General features: G+C 33.2%; 1 protein-coding gene across 7 annotated transcripts in view; it reads right to left on the reverse strand.

The window, feature by feature from the left end:
• The window catches only part of cv-c (crossveinless c), a 592078-nt gene that overhangs the window by 511926 nt on the left and 54473 nt on the right, over positions 1-25679 (reverse strand). Inside the window, exon 2 of one of the 7 annotated variants that reach the window (XM_067763244.1) lies at positions 7196-7230. The exons of the other annotated variants lie outside the window; for them this stretch is intronic. The gene's annotated coding sequence lies outside the window, so the exon portion shown is untranslated. The remainder of the gene's footprint in view (positions 1-7195; positions 7231-25679) is intronic. 7 annotated transcript variants of the gene reach the window in all.

Below are 25679 nucleotides of genomic sequence, written 5' to 3' on the forward strand. Positions count from 1 at the left end.
TGAGCTTTGAGATTGAAAAGATGATGAAAATTCACCTAACACCAAAATTTTGAAGTCGCCGAAAGAATAACAACTGTAAAATTACTTCAAATGCCTTAGTTTGTCAAATTTCATCGAAAGAAATTTTTTTATAATACATATTAGAGTTAATTTTGAGAAGCTCAGCAAAAATAATAATTTGTTAATTTCAGCAAAAGTATGGCTTTTGTAAAATTTACTGCAAAGACCATTTTTATTAAGTGCAGAAAATGTGCGGATCGAATTCATCGAAATTGCCATTTTTGTAAAATTCATTGGACGTAAGATACTTACCACACTGCCTCTCTACTCATAATATACATTCCGAATTTCAATGAACGATTTATGGAATGAATTTTACAAATCGGTGACATAGTGTCATGAAAATATACTGCTTCAATTCATCAAATGGATGATTTCTTGTAGGTTCGTCAACATTTCTTTTTTTTTTTTAAGTTCCTCAAAGATCAATATTTGTAAAATTCATCATAAGATGGTTTTTAAAAAAATTCAACGAATTCATCGAAATTTTTAACGATTTATCAAATCAATAGTGAATAAGGTTTTTAAAGAAATGTTTAAGACGGCAATTTGTTTAAATAAATAAGGCATTTCAAACTTACTGCGCTTAAATATTGAAAAAAGGGCGGCTCAAAGCTTTTATTTAATTAGTACATTTTTGTTTGTTTTTTTGTTTTGTTGTTAAAAAAAAATCCCTTTTTAAAGTTTCGTTCAAAGAATAAATTGTAATATGAAAGGTTTTATATACGACAGAGGTTAAATATTATTGAATTTTTTTTAATCTCATAGAAAGTAAACTTGTCTACATGTTTCTTCTGTCAAATGGTCAAGGGTTGCAAAGTTACAGCGGCATGTTGTCCTCAGTTATGGAAAATGTTTGATTCGTCAAATTTGTTTCTGTAATTTTTGTAAAATTCATCGAAATTATGATTTTTGTAGGTCATCAGATATACCACAGTAACCAGTTTGATCATAATATACATTCCGAAGTTTAAGAACGATACATCAAATGATTTTTACAAATCAGTAATTCATAATTTCGCAAATTAATGTAATTTAGCCGAAATACGCATACGCCTTTGAATACAAAGTGGTATTTCGTTATAAATAATGAATTTATTTTATTACTGAATGTGTTCAAGTATTGAAATGCAGAAAGCTCATCACGAAAGTTATATCAAATGGATACATTTTTAATATAAAGAAAAAATTTTCAAAATTTCATCAAAAGGATGAATACTACTTAATAATAATAAAACATAGCAATTGATTTTATTAATTTAATATACCATATTACATGTCCAGTTCTTTCATGAGTTATAGCGCTATTTTTCCCACAGTTTTGCAAAATTCATCAGATGTAAGATGTTAACAATAGCAATCAGTTTGTCCATAATATATATTCCAAATTTTTAAGAACAATACATAAAATGAATTTTACAAATTAGTGCTACATAATTCCATAAAAAAATGGTATGCATCCAAAACACGAGCATACCTTTTAGGACAATGAAATATTTTATTAAACATAAAACATTTTAAAACTATTAAACGCATTCAAGTATTTAATTATCAAAAGTTCATCTCGAATGGATACGTATACATACATATGTATGTATGTTAATGAAAAAAAACGCCTGTTAAATTTCATCAAAATTATGTATAAAGATAAGATGAATTGATTTTATATACCACTGAGCTGAGAAATTTATTTTACGTATTTTAAATGTATTTATACATCATTCCACGCCACGGGCGAAAAACGATACTGAAGATGGCACATCACCGAAACCGGTTTGTCCTCAAACCAAATTTAACAAGGGATGACGGAAAATCGTTATGGTATATACCACGTCTACAAAGTTATCTCATAATGTTCCTAAGTTCAAGAAAATTTTTAAGTCGTCTAATCGATGAATTTTTCCCTCGACTGCTATGCATTTTTTTCAACCAAACTATTTCAGAAGTATCCAGTTGAGGTATTTTTGATAAACCTTTAAATAAAGTTTTGATATATTTAAAAAAAAAAGTACTACACAGTGAAATCTGAGCTTCATCCAACAAGAAAAAATCCTTAGAGAATTTTACCGACACCCAAGTTTTTTTGCTGCAATATCATTTTAGTGGAATGTTCGTCGAAACAATAAATTTCAAATTTCCTTCTTTAACACAAATTTTCATCGCTTACACTTAAGTTTTGAATCTCTAACTGTAGCAGCTTTCCTGAGAAACACGAATAAAAAAAGCCACAACAGAAAAGTATGTGAAAAATGTTTTTCAACAATTAAAACAAACTACATTCCACAATTCACATACATTAGTGCCAAGTTCATTTCAATTCCACATATCCGTAAATTAGTCATAAACATACATATATGTATGTATTCACGTATGGCTGCAATGCTACATAGAATGTACTTAGAACAGCTGCATTATGAAAACTTGCCCTGAAACACGCAATCATAACTACGTGTCAGCTAAAATGCCATTCAAATTGACTCTATATGAGATCACTGCTCAAACTCAAATCACACAACAATTTTTAGCTAAAGAGAAAAAAAAAAAGAAAAAATTATGATAATAAAAACAAATTAAAACGAGCTTAGCTATGGCGTGTAAATAATAACTTTTCCTTTCCTAGATTCTAAGATTTTCGCGCGCCTCAACTGAACGACTGCCGCACGTTAGTAAATTCAGTTTCAGATTTTGTATATATACACAAGTACGTCCATACGTTTCTTTTGCTCTCAAGTGTTTTTATTAAATTCAACTTTTTTGACTTTCGCCTTTTTTGCATCGACATTAACAATTCTAAGCCGCACATGTGCGCACCACATGCGATTCATCTCTTAAGAGATTGGGTTTGGCGAGGTCGCATAAAGGGTAATGCTTCCACAATTACGCACGTACATATATAGGTATTCCTGTAGCACATACAAATACTGAAATATAATAAATGCTATTATAAGTTCATTAATACTCGTTAGCGGATGAGTAGATTAACTGGAAATTAGCCAAGAAATATATGGATCTGATAAGCCACTTAATTGTATGTTATTATTTTTATTACTTTTTTGTCGAAATTCTGAATTTTTTTTGAAATTTATTGCTAAATTGTGCAAAAAATTGGCTAATTGCTTGAAAGTAAACAAAGCATATTTGTTGCAAAAAAGCTGGCTAAATATGGTGAAAAAAATGTGTTTGCAGAATATGAATTATTAGAAAACAACAATTGTTGAATTACTTTTTGACATTCTACATGTTTTTTATACTCAGCTGAGCAGATCTCACAGAGTATATTAACTTTGTTCGCATAACGATAATCCGTAACGGCATAAACTAATCGAGATAGATATACCGATAACCGTTTAGACGGTTAAGCGCCAATTAAGTAAGTAAGTAAGATCTTGGCGAAAAAACAAATTCATTTAGCCATGTCGGTCCGTCCGTCCGTCTTTAAACACGATAACTTGAGTAAATTTTGAGGTATCCTGATGAAATTTGGTATGTAGGTTCCTGTGCACTCATCTCAGATCGTTTTTTAAAATCAACGAAATCGGACTATAACCACGCCCAGTTTTTCGATATCGAAAATTTCGAAAAACCGTAAAAGTGCGATAATTCATTACCAAAGGCGGATAAAGCGATAAAACTTGATAGGTGGGTTGACGTTATGACGCAGAATAGTAAGTAAAATTTTGGACAATGGACGTGGCACCGCCCACTTTTAAAAGAAGGTAATTTAAAAGTTTTTCAAGCTGTCATGATGAAATTTGGCAGGAACGTTACTCCTATTACTGCATGTGTGCTAAATAAAAATTAGCAAAATCGGATGACGAACACGCCCACTTTAAGAAAAAAAATTTTAAAGCAAAATTTTAACAAAAAATTTAATATCTTCACAGTATATAAGTAAATTGCGTCAACATTCAACTCCAGTAATGATATGGTGCAACCAAATACAAAACTAAAAGAAAATTTCAAAATGGGCGTGGATCCGCCCTGTTTGGTTTAATTTGTATAGAATACTTTTAATGCCATAAGTAGAACAAAAATTTACCAATCCTTGTGAAATTTTGTAGCGGCATAGATTCTATGACGGTAACTGTTTTCCGTGAAAATGGGCGAAATCGGATGAAACCACGCCCAGTTTTTATACACAGTCGACTGTCTGTCCTTCCGCTCGGCCGTTAACACGATAACTTGAGCAAAAATCGATATATATTTACTAAACTTAGTTCACGTACTTACCTGAACTCACTTTATCTTGGTATAAAAAATGGCCGAAATCCGACTATGACCACGCCCACTTTTTCGATATCGAAAATTACGAAAAATTAAAAAAAATGCCATAATTCTATACCAAATAGAAAAAAGAGATGAAACATGGTAATTGGATTCGATTATTGACGCAAAATATAACTTTAGAAAAAGTTTGTAAAATGGGTGTGACACCTACCATATTAAGCAGAAGAAATGAAAAAGTTCTGCAGGGCGAAATCAAAAGCCCTTGGAATCTTGGCAGGAATACATATACGAATAAATTAGCGGTACCGGAAAGATGATGTTCTGGGTCACCCTGGCCCAAATTTAGGTCGATATCTCGAAAACGCCTTCACGTATACAACTAAGGACCACTCGCTTTTAAAACCCTCATTAATAGCTTTAATTTGATACCCATATCGTACAAACGCATTTTAGTCACCCCTGGTCTACCTTTATGGCGATATTTCGAAAAGGCGTGTCCACCTATAGAACTAAGGCCCACTCACTTTTAAAATACTCATTAACACCTTGCATTTGATACCCATATCGTACAACACACATTCTAGAGTCACCCCTGGCCCACCGTTATGGCGATATCCCGAAATGGCGTCCACCTATAGAACTATGGCCCACTCCCTTTTAAAATACTCTTTAGTACCTTCCATTTGAAACCCATGTCATACAAACACATTCCAGGGTTACCCTAGGTTCATTTTGCTAAATGGTCATTTTCCCTTATTTTGTCTCCAAAGCTCTCAGCTGAGTATGTTCGGTTACATCCGAACTTAGCCTTCCTTATTTGTTTGTTATTGTTTTGCTGAAGCGGAGCAACACGTGGCGCCTATACTTGGGAGTGGTGCTGAGTGCTGTTGAGCGCACGTGCATGTGTGACACATGCAAATTTTTCACATACCTTGCATATTCTCTTATTGCAAAATTACGGAATATTCAAGAACACAATACGAAGCTTTTGTAAATAAACTAAAAAATGTTAAAATAAATATTTTAGAAAAACTAAAAAACTGCGTTTTTGAAGCACATCATACTAAAAAGTTGAAAATAGTTTTTAAAACAAGCATTTTACAAAACGAATACTTTTTCATATCCGTGTACTTTTTTAGAACCGGGTACTTTTTGTATTCAGGTACTTTTGCAGAATTTGCGGATGCGTGTAGTCTTTTAAAACATAAAACCTGGTGGCACATTTTGAGAACATACCACTTTTTCGGATAAGGATACTATTTAAAAACCGTGTAATTTTTCGGATCTGGGTACATTGTCAGAATCAGGTAACCTTTTAGAACCTGGCCCTTTTTTAGAATCAGCTGATTTTTTGAACTGGATAATCTTTTCAGAACCGGGTTTTTTGTTGTGACTGGGTACTTTTTAGAGCCAGGTAATTTTTTTAACCGATTAGTTTTTTAGAACGAGTTAATTTGTAGATTAGGTTACTTCTTAGAACCCAAAAAAATCACACAATTATTGTGATAGTTTTACTTCAGTTCAGTAAAAAATTTTATATTATAAACGGGTCAGTTATCGAATTAAAAGAAAAAAATATGCACGGAAGGCAATTGGGATGAGTTTACAACAACTAAGGTATGACGTGGCTGAATGTATTTGTAACGGTTCAGCCATCGTAGGACTGCGGGTTCGAATCCCGGGAGAAAAGTCTTTGAAGAAGTTTACACGAAAAAGCTGTCGCCTTGTCCGTCTTGTTGTTGTTGTTGTTGTAGCGATAAGGACACTCCCCGAAGGCCTTGGAGAGTGTTATCGATGTTGATGGTACTTTACCGGATGCAGATGCGGTATGTTCCGGTAGCAAGCACCATTAAGGCCATCTCGGAAACGATTTGGTATGACCTCAGGAAACCTTCTAGGCCATACCGCTCTCCCACCCCCTAGATCCATAGGGAACTTGGGGTCACCACGGGTAAGTGAGGTTGATAATTGGGTTGGAGAAGATATATATATTGCGCTGGCAACCCATTGGAAGGGTTGCGCTACACAACCCCTTGAATCAATTTGGTATTTTAGTCACTTCTTACGACAAGCATACCTACCGAGGGTATATTCTAAACCCCCTAACCCGCTGGGGATGCTTGTCCGTCTTGTTGTTGTTGTTGTTGTTGTTGTAACGATAAGGTTGCTCTCCGAAGGCCTTGGGGAGTGTTATGGTGGTGGTCCTTTGCCGGATACAGATCCGGTACGCTTCGGTAACACAGCACCATTAAGGTGCTAGCCCGACAACTCGAGAACGATTTGTACGACTACATTAAACCTTCAGTCCATCCCTCCCTCCCCACCCCCAAGTTCCATGAGGAGCTCGGGGTCGCCAGAGCCCCGTCGGTCAGTGAAACAGGATTCGCCGCGGATAGGTGAGGTTTACAATTGGGTTTGGAGAAGCTATATATTGCGCTGGCAACCTGAAAGGGTTGCACTACACAGCCCCTTGAATCTTGTATTTTAGTCGCCTCTTAAGACAGGCATACTTACCGCGGGTATATTCTGACCCCCTAACCCGCTGTGAGGCTTGTCCGTCCTGATGTGGCGTTGCTTAAATTTTTCCCATATTGAAAAAAACAAATATTCCAAAAATGCCGAATCAATACGTTGATGTAATGTAGCATAAAAAATTATGATTAGTGATTTGATTTTACATCCAAACAGTTCAAAATTTGTTTTTTCTGAATGCAATTATTGTGTGCTTGGGCGGCCCCACTCCGTTGGAAGGACCAGGTGGAAAACGATTTAAACTCCCTTGGTGTGACCAATTGGCGCCGGTTGGCGGAGCGAAGGAGCGACTGGCGCGCCTTGTTGGAGGGCCATAACCGTTTAGACGGTTAAGCGCCAATTAAGTAAGTAAGTAAGGTTAAGAACTTTTACTTACTACTTTATATGACCGTTAAAATGTCTTCGACTCACCTGAAAAAGAAGAAGAAAAAACCCGTTAGTTATAAAATTTGATTTATGTTTAGTATCTAAACAGAAGTAGTCGATTTATAAATAAGTGGTAATTAAATGGAAATTTTTTAGGTCCAATAAAACCATTTTCAATTGAATTTAAACGCCTTTCAAGTCAAATTAAACTTTTCTTCATATCAAATGAAACTTTTTCGTATCAAATTAATCTTTTTTCAAGTCAAATGAAACTTTATTGGAGTCAGTACAACATTTTTTCAAGTCTACCGATTCTATTTTTAATAATCAAATAAAACTTTGTTGAAGTAAAATGAAACTTTTCGCAAATCAAGTGAATCTATTTTCAAGACACATGGAACTTTTCTAATGAAAGTTTTTTCAAGTCAAATGAAAGTTTGTTCAATTCAAGTGAAGCTTTGTTCAAGTCAAACCAAAAAAAATTTTTTTTTTGTTTTTTTTATTTTTGAATAAAATGAAACTTTTTTTAAATCAAATGAAAGTTTTCAAGTTATATAAAACTTTTTTCGAATGAAATGAAAAACTTTTGCAAATTAAATGAAGCTCCTTTAAAGCCAAACAAAAATTGTTACTCATCAAATGAAACTTTTTTAAGTCAAATAAAACTTCTTTCGAGCCATATGAAACTTTTTTGAAATCAAATCAAACTTTTTCAAATCAAACAAAACTTGTTTTCAAATAAAAATAAAAAACTATTTTCGAATGGAATGAGAGTTTGTTTGAGTCAAGTGAAATTTTTTTCAAATCAAATGAAACTCTTTCGCTTGGAAAGTTTTATTTTTGTTTTTTTTTTTGAAAAAAGTTTCTCTTGAACTGAAAATTATTTATTAAAAAACGCCATTGTTTTGACAAATACTTAGTTCATAAAACCCAGCTTTGTTCCTAATTCGAGTTTAATTTGTTTCTTGCTTTAATTTCTATAAGAAGACCCGCTTACCTTCTATGTGTGCGTGCGCACATAATCTTATACATGTAACACGCCATAAAATTGGTTAATTTAAATGAATTCGTTCGATAGGAAACTTGTTCAACAAGTTTTGTGAATTTCTAGATTTGACTGATGTAAACTCAACAACTAAGTCTAACTTGCTAGACATTTGAACGGCGACAACGTATTTACTTAATGTTAAATATAAGTAAATGTGTACATATACTACATATGTGCGTATGTGTACACTAATTTGTTCTGTATGTATGTAGGTAAATATATTTAAGCTTAAAATTGTGTTTTTTTAATAAACTGACGCCAGGATGACTGTGCTGTTCTTGCAACCACATTTAAAGTTTCGTTGCTTCAGGTGTTGAAATTTTGCCTAAAATTTGTAATTACAAGTTTTTTACACATGTATGTACTTGAACGTAAATTTTTAAACTTTTTTACAATCAACAGTTCGATAAGTAATTTGGGTTTTTAAGCCTTAGCTTACAATAGCGGCTGTTGGGCGCCTTTCTGATGTAACTGTCGAAGAATGAACAAGTCGAAAACTTTGAGGTTTTGAAAAAAAAACCTGGCATTTTAGAAATATCTAGAACCCACAAAGAAACGATGGAGCGAAGTGCTTTACATAAATATTTCTTTAAACAAAACTCTGCAAATGGAAGAACATAACATTGATTCCTTTAAAACTCATGCATGTAAATTTTACTATAGCACATATGACATGTATATACAGTAGCGGAATAGAAAAATAGCAGTGGAAATTTCTATAAAATTTAGTTAATACAAATCATCTGTTTATTATTTTGATATTTTATGAAAATATACAAATTTTAGACTTTTTTTTAGATTTTTCTCTATAGAAAGTGTGAAAAAAACTATCATTTATATGTTAAAAATATCTGACACTACCCTTGGAAAAAAAGTTTTCAAAAATAAATGCCAATTTTTAGAAATTTTGGACTAAAATTGACTGGGCCACAAAACTGCATAATCAAAAAAAAATTCATAGAAGTGCCAATAAAAAATTTGAAACCTCAGCAAAACTTTCTCGAATTTTTCCGAAAACGTTTTTGAGCTTAGTTTCAGTTACGAAATGCATAGAAGATTTTTTCAAAATATATAATATAAAAAAAATTAGAATTTAATTGACGTAACTTGATATACAAAAATAATTTAATTGTCAAAATTTAATAAAATATTTCACTGCCGTTTTTCTGTTTGCTGCTGTGTATTGTTCATTACGCAGTATCTAAGTTTGATTGTTGTTACTTAGCTTTTCATAGTTGTTTCTTTCATATGTATAATCTCTGTTTGTTTGCATTTAGCTTTTATGATATTTGCTATGCAATTATGATTTTGCTAATAAAGGTTTATGTATTTATTTTTTTGTGCATACTGTAAATTTTAAACCTTTTGAGGTCAGCACGCAGTGCAATCTAAGCTTATTAGAATTAGTAAAAAGCTTATTATAAACGAGGTCAAGTTTTAAGTAAATAATGTTATTATTTGCAATTTTTGTTAATTTATTTCCTTAATTTTATTTTTAGTTTTGATTTGTATTTTATTTGTATTGCATTTATAAAATAAATAAATGTAAGGCGCGATAACCTCCGAAGAGATCTAAGGCCGAGCTTCTCTTCCAATTTGCGTCGTGCTCCTCTTGATTTTCCCTACAAATTGGCCGGACGGGACCTACATGTTTTATTGAGGAAGATTCGTTATAATATGTAATGTGTAACGAAACACAATCCTCCGAAAGTGAAGTGATATATAAATCCATAGTTAAATCCCTATCCTCTTATATTAGCTTCACTTGTATATTTGTACGTATGTAACTCTCATTTATACCAAATAGTAATAAAAACAAGTAAGAAAGTCTAAATTCGGGTAAAACCGAACATTACATACCCAGCTGTACATTTGAAATGCTGTTGTTGTTTGTTTTGTGTGCTTAATACAAGGCTTCGCAATAATACATATACATGTGGTTCTATTCTGAAATATTTTCGTTTAAAAGAAACTAACACCAATGACCTTGAGCGGGTAATAATGAAGTGTTCCTTCAGATATGGGGATTTCCCTACTGTTTATTTTAAAATAAAGATATAACAGAACAATAACCATAAAAACACAAGTGCCATTGTACTAAAAATCGTTATTACAAAAAAAAAAAAAAAGGGCAGGGTTATTAACGAAATTTTCCAACTTTTACTAGAAATAGCTTATTATCCGCATCTACGCACTTTTACAAAATCTTTTATATAAAAGGCGATTTAACCGATTTAGTCCATTTTTACAGAAAATATTTCCGGTTAAAAGGGTTACATGTGCACCAAATTTTTCATGGAGTTATGGCTCCAGAAACGTTGGGAAATGCATTGTAAGAAAGGGGCAGTGCCAGGCCCATTTTTGCTAGATTTGAATTTTTTCCCATTTCTTGTTATAATGGCACATAATACGATTGGTACAAAACTATTTTTCGATAAGATTTAGCTTATTATTTTTGCCTACGACCCTTTTTCAAGTCATTTATATAAAAGTGGGCGTGGTTCTTAACCGATTCGTGAATTTTTCTTCATAGCATTCCTTATAGTAACGATAAACTCTCCGCCGATTTTTGTTACGATAGGTTTAACGATTTTTGATATATGATTAATATTTGTAAAATTGATTTTATCACAAGTAGGTGTTATATACAGACCAATCTATTCTGGCAACACCAATCTATGCTGGCTCCGGATAAACTCGTGTACCAAATTTGGTGAAGATATCTCAATATTTACTCAAGTTATCGTGTTAACGGAAGGACGGACGGACGGACATGGCTCAATCAAATTTTTTGCTATACTGATGATTTTGATATATGGAAGTCTACATCTATCTCGATTCCATTATACTTGTACAACCAACCGCTATCCAATGAAAGTTATAATACCCTGTGTACAAGTACAGCTGTGTATAAAAAGTGTTACGGATACGCATCGGTACCCCTCTTTTAAGATGGTGCGAATATTTTTGCGTGTAAGTGGTTCATTTTTAATGAAACATTATTCTTTTATGGGGCTTTCTTGTACAGGCGTTTTTCTCCGGTTTTACCATCGAACTATTGTTGTGCAGTGTAATATAATATTAGGGTGGGTCGATTTGTATAGACGAAAGTTAACCAATATCGCGCCATCGATTTTTCGATAGGATTTGGGCTCAGGAAAAAAAGTTCCACTACGCATACCTAAAATAATAATTTTCGATCCTGCGAAATTTCATATTTTTTTTTTTTTTTGATTTTTTTTCGACTTTGATTTTTAAGGTTTTTTTCAAGACCTACTAAAAAAATTTGTTTTTTTTTTTTCAAAAAACTGTTATCGCCATCGTTTTCAGCGGGCATTTTTGGGTCGGAAAAATTTTACAATCAAATGAAAATTTTTTAGTAGGTCATGAAAAAAACCTTAAAAATAAAAGTCGAAAAAGTCAAAAAATTAAATTTCGCAGGCTCGAAAATTATTTTTTTGGGTATGCGTAGTGGAACTTTTTTTCCCGAGCCCAAATCCTATCGAAAAATCGATGGCGCGATATCGGTTAATAAATCCACACAGTCTAATATATATGTAAGTATATATTTTTTATTTCTTTAAACTTTTTTACATCCTAACAATATTTATCTTGCATCTTTACTCGATTCTAAAATGAGATCTGTAATAAATGTTTTCTTAATCACTAATCTCTTTCAACGTTATCTAGTCTGCTTATCTGTCAGTGCTCTTTGGCATCATTTACTAAGAAGCACTACAACTGGCTCTTATTCATTGTTAAATATGAACAATTGCCGGCGTTCAGTAAAAAGCATATATTACAGTTTTACATATGAATAAGCTTTGACTTTAAAATAATATTACATTAGCTTATTGCTTAAGTAAATACACGCACTTGACGAATTGACTTTTGACAGTAGATACACAATACAGAGTTGTATTTATGTATACGCCAACGCATTTTCATTTGTTTTCTTTGTGGGGCTTTAAGGGGAGAATGACGATAGAGATAAAATGAGGAGATAACATGAAGTCTAAAATAACTTAAATACATACAAAGAAGTTTTAGTACGAAAGGAATTAGCATTTGAGCATAAAATATTCATTCTTCAATGTTGTTTTCGGGATCATTTTGGGACCGTTTCAAGATTGTGTTAGGGACTATTTCGCAACTTTTCCAGCATATTTACGGAGTATTCGTTGAATAATGTTGAGGCTATTTCGTGAATTTTTAAGTAGATTTTCGAAGATTATCTCCAAATAAGTCCGTTATTGTTTACGTAGTTTTTTCGGAGCTATTTTGGAAACACTCGTAATTATTACGGAACTGTCTTTGGATCATTTACAGACTACTTTCAAAACTTTTTAGGGACTGTTTCGGCGGTGTTTTGAAATAATAATAAATATTTGAGATAGTTTTTGGCATCATTGTTTACTAAGCATTGGATTGTTTACTTCACTTTTTCAGGAACATTTTATACCGTTCTGCGATTTTTTTAAAGATGACTGCCGGAATACGTCGAATCTATTGTGGAGCCATTTTGTAACTGTTCAAAAAATGATCTTGGGACTATTTCGAATAATTTTGGGAGTATTTCAGGAGACCATTTCATGAATAATTTAGACTGCTTCAAGTTTGTTTTGCTATCATGCCGATGCTTTTTTAGAACAGTTGAGCATTATATTTGGGATTATTTCCGGACCATTTTGGAACAGTTTCGGGATAGTTCTAAGGAATAGCTCTTACCGTTTTGTGATGGTCGAGTTTATGTTGGAATCATTTTCTAACTGGTTAAGGAATGATACTGGAACTTTTTTAAGATCAGTTGGGATATTTTTTCTAAAAGTTGTAGGAGTATTTCGGGGCTATTGCAGGAAAACTTTTGCATGCCTTCTCAAAATACTATCGGAGACTATTTCGGTATTGTTCAAGGATCATTTTGGCATTGTTTAGGAATCGTTTCGGTACCATTTTTGCTAGGAATCATAAAGGTGCTCTTTAGGGGTTATTTCGCAATATCTCGGAATTAGCTCCAAATTAGAATATGATTGTTTCCACAGCATTCCAGAGTTATTTTTTTATCAATTTGAAAATGTTTCTGGATAATTTCGTGACTAGTTGAGAATTATTGCGGAACTACTTCGAGGTTATTTCTAGATAATTGCGTGACAATTTTTGTAAAGAATCATAACGCGACTCTTTCTATACCATTTCGAAATCAATTCGAAACTATTCTCTAATCATGTAATGACTGATTCGCCAATACTTCAGCATTATTTTTGTTATCAATTTGGGAATGTCTACGTTTAATTTGACGACTATTTCGGGATTATGTCGAAGCTGTTTCGAGGGTATTCCTGAATTGTTTTTCAATTTCAGTATGCCTTATACCCAGCTGCAACCGAAATGGTCTCTCAATTTTATCTCTACACTATTCTCTTATATGACCAACAGATGTGCATGTCTATGGTACTCAGGACAACCCGTTTTTTCAATAATTGCCGCTAGATGTGTCTCCTAAATATTATCTTACTGATATTTTTTTTAACCGCGAATGCAGTTGTATAAACATTTAAAATAAACACAGCTTATGTCATATAAATTATTTCATTAATGGCTAATCGCAAGAAAAGATGTCGAAACATGATTTACTAGCAGACAAAATGTACAAACAAAGCATAAGTCATAAACAAAAGTAAATTTTAACAAGTAAAGGTGTCTAAGTTCGGGTGTAACCGAACATTATATACCCAGCGTAAGCTTCAAATGTACATTTCATTTCAGATAAATTACTTTTCTACATAACACGTGACACCGCACGTTTAAAAAAAATTTCTCCCCATTTCCTGTTACAATAAAACTTGACGAGTGAAATATCATTGATACAAAACTATTTTTTGCTAAGTTATAGCTTATTATTCTAGTCTACGACCCCTTTAAACTTGTTTTATATCTAAGTCGCCGTGGTCTTTAACCGATCCTGTCCATTTTTACTAGAAATATTTTCTGCTATAAGGAAAATATGTGTACACAATTTCATTACGATATGTTAATTTTTCTTCGAGTTATGGCTCCCGAAATATGGAAAATTGCTTAGTCATAAAAGGGGCGGTGCCACACCCATGTTTTTAGAATTTGAAGTTTTTCCCATTTATTGTTATAAATCCACTTGAGAAATGAAATACCATTGATATAAAGCTCTTTTTTGCAAAAATATAGCTTATTTTATTCGTCCACGACCCTAATATCTTTTATATAAAAGTGGGCGTGGTCTTTAACCGATCTCGTCCATTTTTTCTAGACATATTTGTTGCTATAGGGAAAATTTGTGTACCCAACTTTATTACGATCCGTTAATTTTTCTTCGAGTTATGGCTCCCAAACCATAGAAAATTGCTTATTCAAAAAAGGGGCGTTGCCACGCCCATTTTTTTAAATTTGAAAATTTTCCTATTTATTGTTATAAATCCACTTGCGAAATGAAATACCATTGATATAAAGCTCTTTTTTTGCAAAAATATAGGTTATTTTATTCGTCCACGACGCTTTTAAAAATCTTTTATATAAAAGTGGGTGTGGTCCTTAACCGATCTCGTTAATTTTTCTTCAAAGCATTCCCTATAGTAAAGGCAACCTCTCTGCCGAATTTTCTTACGATAGGTTTAACGATTTTTGATTTACGATTAATAATATTTGTAAAATTGATTTTATCACAAGTGGGCGGTGCCACGCCCATTTAAAGGTTGTTTTTTCAAATTTTTATTAAGAGTCTCAATATCAGTCCACATGTCCAATTTCAAAATTCTAGGTGTATTATTTACTAAATAATCAGGTTTTTTATGTTTTCCAAAATGTTATCTATATATTAATACGCTAACAAAATTTCCATACAATCAATTGACAGGCTGTTTCGCATACTTAGCATACGTAAAATCATATAAAAGTTATATGAATTGATTCGTATTGATCAGCCGCAGTGCATAGGCCTATTTTTGTTAACAAATCTTACTCTATTTGTTTATAATTAATAGAAAAAGTTTTTTGTAAATTCGAACAATTCATACAAATATCGTAATTCATTTTCGTGCACAAGCGCGCCATCTTTGGGAACAATTATCTCAGTGTTTTAATGCGAATTTCAAAGACCTAAACCTTCGTGCACAAGCGCGCCGTCTTTGGGAACAATTATCTAAGTGTTCTAATGTGAATTTAAAATTTTTATGTATCCCCACTAAATCCGAAAGCACAAATGTTTCACCTACATACAAATGGAAACCATATTTTTATTGTTGCCACTTACCTATAATAGCCTCTACCAAAATCCTAAAAAATTGTTCTAAAATAATTTGTAGCGTACCAAAAAATCTTAAATAGAATTAATTTTTGATCGGCCCATTTTTTGTGGCAAATTTCACTTACACGTAAATACATAAGCCTCTTTTTAACAGATTCTTTGATTTTTATTTTAGTTGTTTTCAAAAAAACATGAAAGCACAAATAATGAGTTAACTTTTGTTGAAACTAACTAATTTATTTATAACAATTAATGGCAAATTTGCCCGAAAATGTTTTTGCATTTGCAGATTTAATCCTCATTTTAGATAAAGTACGTCTTATACTGAACAAAAAAAAAGTTACAAAAATATAACATTACATTTTTTATATTTGCCGTATTCCAGTGAGTTTTACAGCTCCGGCTCACGCTCAATTCGCACGGGAATCCTCTGGATCATTGAGAGACTTGAGAAGCAGATGTCGAGAAATTTTCGCACACGTGAAATGTGATAGGCAGATGTCGCCGCCGTTTCTCATTTAACTCATACGGCGAAAGGTTAAGCAGCGACATCTATTTTTGAAAAATTAGGTTTATTAAAGGCAGCGTTGCCAAACTAAAAATAAGTAATTAACAAATTATCTGGCTCTCAAATTAAACCAGACTTCTATCTGGATTTATCTGGCTCAAATCGTTGTTTTGCATTTACATGCAAAATTATTTATCTGGCTCATGATTTTGCCACCGGATGATGGCAATTGCCTTTTATGCTAATTACGAAACAAAGAAACGTCCCAAAAACGTTTTTGATTTTAGGTCAAAGCGGCAACCGGCATCATAGCGGCCGTATTGCATAGGCAGTATATTAGCCACTATCTATATAGTAATACGCTAACAAAATTTCCATACAATCAATTGACAGGTTGTTTCGCATACTTAGCATACGTAGAATCATATAAAAGTTATATGAATCGATTCGTATTGATCAGCCGCAGTGCATAGGCCTATTTTTGTTAACAAATATTACTCTACTTGTTTATAATTAATAGAAAAAGTTTTTTGTAAATTCGAACAATTCATACAAATATCGTAAGTTATTTTCGTGCACAAGCGCGCCATCTTTGGGAACAATTATCTAAGTGTTCTAATGCGAATTTCAAATTTTATGTATACTCGCTAAATTCGAAAGCACAAATGTTTCACCTGCATACAAATATGGTTCCCCATTGTTGCCGCTTACCTATAATAGCCTCTTCCAAAATCCTAAAAACTTGTTCCAAAATAATTTGTAGCGGACCAAAAAGCTTAAATAGAATTTATTTTTGACCGGCCCATTTTTTGTGGCAAATTTCACTTACACGGAAATACATAAGTCTTTATTTAACAGATTCTTTGTTTTATTTTAGTTGTTTTCAAAAAAAACATGAAATCGCAAATAATGAGTTAACTTTAGTTGAAACTAAATAATTTATTTATAACAATTAATGCCAAATTTGCCCGAAAATGTTTTTGCATTTGCAGATTTAATCCTCATTTTAGATAAAGTACGTCTTATACTGAACGAAAAAAAAAAGTTACAAAAATATAACGTTAAATTTTTTATATTGCCTTTTATGCTAATTTATTTTAGTTCTTATTTTATTTTATTATATATTCTCTTATTTCAAATTGGTTTATTATTATTTAACTGCAACTTGACTGAATCGGAAAATTTCACGTTGTATATTAAACGAAACAAAAAAAAGTCCCAAAAACGTCTTTGATTTTAGGTCAAAACGGCAACCGGCATCATAGCGTGCATAGTCAGTATATTACCCACTATATTTATTATTAGGTTAACTTTGTTGGATTATATATCCATTAATCGGATGCTTAGATCCCATAACCCTAATTTTTTTATGTCGCTTAAAGTTATGAAATCAATTTTATTTTAGTAAATATGTTTGCGTGAATAACTTTAATGTTTTTTTTTTGTTTTTCTTTTCTTTCTAATTTATTCTGCTTTGTAATATCTTAGTATTGTATGGTTCACAGACGATATTTTATGGTAGATATGGTGATATATATTCATGAAATGGAGTGTTTACAAATTTAATACAAATTAATTACGTACATAGATCTCAATGGGAATCCCAACATTAAAATGTCCGAACATTAGAATCTTCATATTTCCACAATGATTCACATTAAAACCCGGAAAAAAGTCTAAGTGCACTTATTGAGTTTTATATGGAACTGTTTGTTCACTTCACTTAATTTTTTCGCAATTTAAGTACTTTATTTTTTTCTTTAATTAATCATTTTTTAGTAAACTCTGCTTTCTTTCTCATTACATAATTTTTTTATATTTTTATTTTATTTTTTATGAAGGTATCCTCTATTCTACTCGAAATTTTTGTTTTGTGTCACACTTACATATTATATATGTATTTATACAAAATTAAATGGGTGGCGTGAAATAGGCTAAAATCCTTTAGCAAATTTCTTCATTTTTAACTAAAAGTTCGTCTTTTTCGAATTATGACACTATTGAAGTAAATGGGCGATATATGTATATGGGTTATATAGGCCTACTGGGGAACCGAGCTCCCAAAACTAACTTCGGTAGCGCGCCAACGGGGATCTTCCGGGTGTTGTGGAAAAACCTATTTTTCAATTCAATTTCAAGTAATTTCACCATAATTCTATGTCAATTTGATTTGATTTTGCATAATTTTTATATTTTTGTTTAAGGAGCTCCATACCAAAACGTTATAATTACACGTGAAAAGTTTGTAGAAAATTTAAAAAAATACAATCAAAAACAAGTAAGGAAGGTTAAGTTCGGGTGTAACCGAACATTACATACTCAGTTGAGAGCTATGGTGACAACATAAGGGAAAATAACCATGTAGGAAAATGAACCGAGGGAAACCCTGGAATGTGTTTGTATGACATGTGTATCAAATGAAAGGCATTAAAGAGTATTTTATGAGGGAGTGGGCCATAGTTCTATAGGTGGACGCCATTTAGGGATATAGCCATAAATGTGGACCAGGGGTGACCCTAGAATTTATTTGCACGATATGGGCATCAAACGAAAGGTGCTAATGAGTATTTTAAAAGGGAGTGAGCCTTAGTTCTATAGGTGGACGCCGTTTCGAGATATCGCCATAAAGGTGGGCTAGAGGTGACTCTAGAATTCGTTTGTGCAATATGTGTATCAAAAGAAAGGAGTTAATGAGTATTTTAAGAGGGAGTGAGCCTTAGTTCTATAGGGGGACGCATTTTCGAGGTATAGCAATAAAGGTGGACCAGGGGTGACTCTAGACTTTGTTTGTACGATATGGTTATTAAATGAAAGGTGTTAATGAGTATTTTTAAAAGGGAGTGGGCCTTCGTTTTATAGGTGTTCGCCTTTTCGAGATATCGCCATAAAGGTGGACCAGGGGTGTCTTTAGAATTTGTTTGTATGATATGGGTATCAAATGAAAGGTGTTAATGATTATTTTAAAAGGGCGTGGGGCTTAGTTCTATAGGTGGACCCCTTTTCGAGATATCGCCATAAAGGTGGACCAGGGTAGACTCTAGAATTCGTTTGTGCAATATGGGTATCAAACGAAAGGAGTTAATGAGTATTTTAAGAGGGAGTGGGCCTTAGTTCTATAGGTGGACGCCTTTTCGAGATATCGCCGTAAAGATGGACCAGGTGTGACTCTAGAATTCGTTTGTGCAATATGGGTATCAAACGAAAGGAGATAATGAGTATTTTAAGAGGGAGTGGGCCTTTCTGGACCAGGGGTGACTCTAGACTTTGTTTGTACGATATGGGTATCAAATAAAAGGTGTTAATGAGTATTTTTAAAAGGGAGTGGGCCTTCGTTCTACAGGTGTTCGCCTTTTCGAAATATCGCCATAAAGGTGGACCAGGGGTGACTCTAGAATAAGTTTGTACGATATGGGTATCAAACGAAAGGTATTACTGAGCATTTTAAAAGGGAGTGGGCCTTAGTTCTATAGGTCGTCGCCTTTTCGAGATATCGCCATAAAGGTGGACCAGGGTGACTCTAGAATGCGTTTGTACGATATGGGTATCAAAAGAAAGGTGCTAATGAGTATTTTAAAAGGGAGTAATCCTCAGTTCTATAGGTGGACGCCGTTTCGAAATATCGCCATAAAGGTGAACCAGGGGTGACTCTAGAATATGTTTGTACGATATGGGTATCAAATTAAAGGTATTAATGAGAGTTTTAAAAGGGAGTGGTGGTAGTTGTATATGTGAAGGCGTTTTACAGATATCGACCAAAATGTGGACCAGGGTGACCCAGAACATCATCTGTTGGATACCGCTAATTTATTTATATATGTAATACCTGCCAAAATTTTAAGGGTTTTTTATTTCGCCCTGCAGAACTTTTTCATTTTCTTCTACTTAATATGGTAGGTGTCACAACCATTTTATAAAGTTTTTTCTAAAGTTATATTTCGCGTCAATAAAACAATCCAATTACCTTAACATATTTCATCCCTTTTTTCGTGTTTGGTATAGAATTATGGCATTTTTTTCATTTTTTGTAATTTTCGATATCGAAAAAGTGGGCGTGGTCATAGTCGGATTTCGTTCATTTTTCATACCAAGATAAAGTGAGTTCAGATAAGTATGTGAACTGAGTTTAGTAAAGATATATCGATTTTTGCTCAAGTTATCGTGTTAAAGGCCATGCGGAAGGACAGACGGACGAATGTGTATAAAAACTGGGCGTGACATCAACCGATTTCGCCCATTTTCACAGAAAACAGTTGTCTCCATAAAATCTATGCCCCTACCAAATTTCAAAAGGATTGGTTAATTTTTGTTCGACTTATGGCGTTAAAAGTATCCTAGACAAATTAAATGAAAAAGGGCGGAGCCACGCCCATTTTTAAATTTTCTTTTATTTTTGTATTTTGTTGCACCATATCATTACTGGAGTTGAATCTTGACATAATTTACTTATATACTGTAAAGATATTAAATTTTTTGTTAAAATTTTACTTAAAAAAAAATTTTTTTTTAAAAGTGGGCGTGGTCCTTCTCCGATTTTGCTAATTTTTATTGAGCGTACATATAGTAATAAGAGTAACGTTCCTGCCAAATTTCATCATGATATCTTCAACGACTGCCAAATTACAGCTTGCAAAAATTTTAAATTACCTTCTTTTAAAAGTGGGCGGTGCCACGCCCATTGTCCAAAATTTTACTAATTTTCTATTTTGCGTCATAAGTTCAACTCATCTACCAAGTTTCGTAGCTTCATCGGTCTTTTGTAATGAATTATCGCACTTTTTCAGTTTTTCGAAATTTTCGATATCGAAAAAGTGGGCGTGGTTATAGTCCGATATCGTTCATTTTAAATAGCGATCTGAGATGAGTGCTCAGGAACCTACATACCAAATTTCATCAAGATACCTCAAAATTTACTCAAGTTATCGTGTTAACGGACGGACGGACGGACGGACATGGCTCAATAAAATTTTTTTTCGATCCTGATTATTTTGATATATGGAAGTCTATATCTATCTCGATTCCTTTATATATGTACAACCAACCGTTATCCAATCAAACTTAATATACTCTGTGAGCTCTGCTCAACTGAGTATAATTACAAGGTCTTAGATCAAATTCAAGATTTTAAAGAAAAAGTTAAGTAAGTTAGACCAGTTTGCTATATTTCCAACACTTGATGCATAGACTGAGTTGAAAAAAATACACGTTGGTCGAATTTCGACAACAGGCGATACTAGTATATATAAAAAGTGGGCGTGGTTATCATCCGATTTCGCTCATTTTCGATACCAATCTATTCTGGGCCAAGATAAGCCAAATTTGGTGAAGTTATCTCAATATTTACTCAAGTTATGGTGTTAACGGACAGACGGACGTACGGACGGACATGGCTCAATCAAATTTTTTTTCGATACTGATGATTTTGATATATGGAAGTCTATATCTATCTCGATTCCTTTATACCTGTACAACCAACCGTTATCCAATCAAAGTGAATATACTCAGTATCTATGCAACGCACGCTGAGTATAAAAATAAAATCTGCTTTTGTCGTCAGTGAGTAATTTTTTATATTTATGTTGTATATGCATTGTTGTGCTGTGTTGTTGCTATACGACATTATGGCAGTTTTTCATTCATAAATGGCTACTTTTATTTGTGTTTTAGCCTTTTTTATTATTTTCTGTAATATTTTGCGTAAACACGCTGTTGACCGAATAAACAACCAGCTGAACTGCAAATGACCGGCAAACTTACAGTTGCAACAACACAATAAAGCAACATGCGCCGAGAATCGCAACAACAGACATTAACTTGACTAAAAGCATGTTTGTTTGGCTACACAATTTTATTTACATAGACTTTTTTTTTTTGTATTTTTACTACATTTTTTTTGCAACACCATAGAATGAAAAAACGCATGCAGATTTTTTGACATGTACGCGCTAAAATGCGCCAATATTGTTGACCCAGTGAATTTTTATTGTTTTTACTTTTACATTTTTCTCTATTTGCTTGAAAGTTGATTTTCATGGTTCATAGGCTGGTTGTTGAACCAACCTTAATGACAGCAACATCAAAGTCAGCTGTCACAGTACGAAATGAGGAAATATTTCGCATTATGTTGCCAAATGCACTAAAGTTTGTGGCGCTGAAACAATTAATTTCAATCAATGTAAACATTTAAGGGAATTTATGCAAACTGACAACACCAATAATGCAGTAATCTTCAGGCAAATTATTTGTAAAGAGAATAAAGAAAAAAGTAAAAGAGATGGAGTGACAGCGCGTGATACAAAACGATCTCCAAAGCTCACAAGATCAGATTTGTTAGAGCAAATTTACTTGTGTTACTGCATATACTTGTGAAACAGTCCCCAGTTTCAACACTTTACACGCAAAACATATTTTTGGTGCTCAAGGACCTCTGTGTTATTACTTGGGCTAAGTTTGGCCGCAATTTCAATATCTGTGGAATCCAAAACGTTTTCGTGATCCAGAGCAGCTTTACGAAAGGCAAATGGGGTTTTGCTGGTAAGATTTACGTAGCTGATATGCTTTGGAAATCGTTTCCGAAAACCAGACACTTACTCATGGCACACCGGTTTAAAAGGTTTAGAATATGTAGCTGTAAAGGCCTGATCGTACCCGAGCTTAACGGGTTGCCATCCGCCAAACTACCGCCTATCTTCATAGCACTTCTTTATGCCTAAAAAAGGTATGCATGTGTCAGAAAAAGAAAAACATAAAGCCCACTCCACTACGACGGTCGTTCACTTCACCATGATGGTCATCATCCTATAAAAACTTATAGCACGATATTGGAGGAACAGTGGTTTCATGATCGGAGCAGCCAGAAATATAAATATACAGCGTAGCGAGCAACTAACGATTGATTACGAGTACTTTCCATCCCTTCATTTTATTTAGACCTAAAAAGTGTCGTCTCAGACCGACTGGTAAGGGTATCACGTTTTTGGACAGCAATACTAAAACAATTTTATACAGTGAGTAAGTAACTTTGCTTGAATAAGAGCTAGAGTAGAAGAGAGCTTGGAAAAGCGCCCTTTCCAAACTTCAGAAAAGGAGTTCCCAGTTAATACGTTTATTGCATGCCGAAACTAAAGTTTTCAAAAAATCAAAGGAATTCACAATTATGATGAAGTAATATATTTAAAAAAATGTTTAAGTTAAACGCTTTTACTGAAAACAATACTTATATTAAGTAATAATAATACTAAAAGCTAGAAAATAATTAGGTAAGTCCCAGATACTAGTCATCACACTCCCCATCAATCTAGGGCGTTGATCAGTTGGACGCGTCAAATTTCTATTGATAGTAATAAGTAGTAACACCAACTGAACCTTAATCAGGTTATGCTACGCCTCACGATGTAAAGCTATTTCTATTCCTGTATGTAATATGAGCCAAATCGGACCACAAATATGATTTTTTTTATATTTCGATCCTTGCGCCACCTAGCGGGGGCTTTATTTTCACAAAGCGATTTCTAATCCCGTATGTAATATGTCTTCCAAATATGAGCTAAATCGGACCACAAATACGATTTTTTTAAATATTTCGATCCATGCGCCACCTATCGGAGTTTTTTTCTTATTATGGAATTGTCATCGGGTTCTGAACTATATTCCAAGTTTCAAGCTTGTATCTTATCGGGAAGTTACTTAAATTTCAAGTCCCAAATTCTGTTGGCTACACAGAGTCAAACTAAATAAAAACATTTAAAAATTTGTTTGTGGATTGATAGTAAAAATATTGTAACTATATGAGATAAAGGTTACAGTGTTGAGCGTGTCCCTTTACACGGAAAAGGACACGGTTTTCAAGGTAGTTATAGACATTTTGTGTACCTTCAACCCAACTCTAAAACAAGGTGCTCTTTTTTCCAGTTTTTAGGATATGCAGCGCTTTAAATGTAGATACATATATCACTCCAACACATTTTTTTGGTCCACATAATGCTAATAACATTCAAGGTTTCTTTTAAATATTCCATCTAAGATGCCTATTTCAATATTCAATATACACCAAACAACAAAGGTGTTAAAAGCTTCATAAATAAAGGCACCAAATTTAAAATAACAACCATTGAAAGAACCCCATAAATATTGCATAAGAAAAATCATTAAAAATAATTTTCGATTGAAATATCAAAGTTTTATACAAACGTTGCCACTCCTCAAACTGTACAACGTAATTGAATTTTGTATTTACATTTCCATAATTTTTCTTAATGGCATAATTGCCGCCTATGTACAGTTGACGTGTTTGCTGCAACAATAATAAAATAAATAAAAAATAGTTTTGCAAGCATTTTAGGCAACCAAAAACAATATGCAAACACTGCGCATAGTTAAAAAAAAATATTTACGAAAATTAAAAAAAAAAAAAAAAACTATTATAAATACGTAACTCTAAATTTTTAAATGTAAATATTTATGCATTTTACTTGAAAATTATTATAATTAAAATGCAATGAGCGAAGCTTAACACCCAATGCAATCATAAGCAAAAATTATTTAGCAAACGGTTTTTAACAGTGAATGCAAGAGTAAGATTCTGGCTCAACTCAGCGAAGTAATAAGAAAAGGTGCGACTGCTTAATTGTTACCATAGCAAGTAGAAAATCAGTATATGTAGTTAGTACTTCAAGTAAGGTCTTTAAACATTTTATTAGTGGATCGTCGCTTTTATATTTGCTATGACTCTTGCACGTCATTCTGCTTTCAAGGTAAATCGATGTGATTAAAACAATAAATGTTATCGTTTGGATTGTAGTTTTGTTTTTTTTTTTTCTTTCTACAAAAAAAGAAATTTTTCTGCACATTTACTGATAAGCTCAATGACTCAGGGTATGCGCAAAAGCAGTGTAAAAGGCATGAGTTCATTGGCGGCGTTGCTGAAAATACATTTTTAATGAGGGTGACAACATGTGAGGCGTTCCAGTGGGAAATCAGAACAACTATATTTGTTTAAGCTGAGCACAATGAACTCTAGAAAACTTGTAGTAGTACCAGGTGTGGCATGTGCTGAACGACTATATAAATTGTTAAATTCAGCTGTTTCGTTTAATATAAATCATTGCTTTCAGTTTATTCAACTTTACGTCCTGAGTTCTTACATATTAAAATTAAAATAAACTAGTATTAGGCCACGATGCACTGCGTCATTTTTTAGATCAATTGTGCTTGATCTTTCTGTCTATTACTGTATGTGGAGGCTTTTACGTATTTAAGAACCTCTTCAGGTTTTTTACTACATATCATGAGAATCACACCACCTAGTGCGTAGAAGTTCTGCCTTGATGCATTCGCAAAAAATGTGAGCTGACATTTCATCCCCCAGCTCACAAAAACGGCAGATTTTTATATCGTATAGATTTAACTTACTTAGGTGATATCCTAGACTACAGTATCTAGTGAGAGTTCGTAGGTTCTCTCTGCTTAAACTATTAGTTTGGCTGACACTCTGCTGTTGTTGGTATTGTTGTAGGGATAAAGACACTCCCCCAAAGGCCTTGGGGAGTTTTATCGATGTTGATGGTCCTTTGTCCACCATTAAAGGACTAGCCCGACCATCTCGGGAACGATTTAATATGACCACATTGAACATTCTAGACACCTAGCCCCTAGTTCCATGGAAC

This window comes from Eurosta solidaginis, chromosome 1 (genome assembly GCF_040869045.1).
Source record: "Eurosta solidaginis isolate ZX-2024a chromosome 1, ASM4086904v1, whole genome shotgun sequence".
NCBI classification, from domain to species: Eukaryota; Metazoa; Arthropoda; class Insecta; order Diptera; family Tephritidae; genus Eurosta; species Eurosta solidaginis.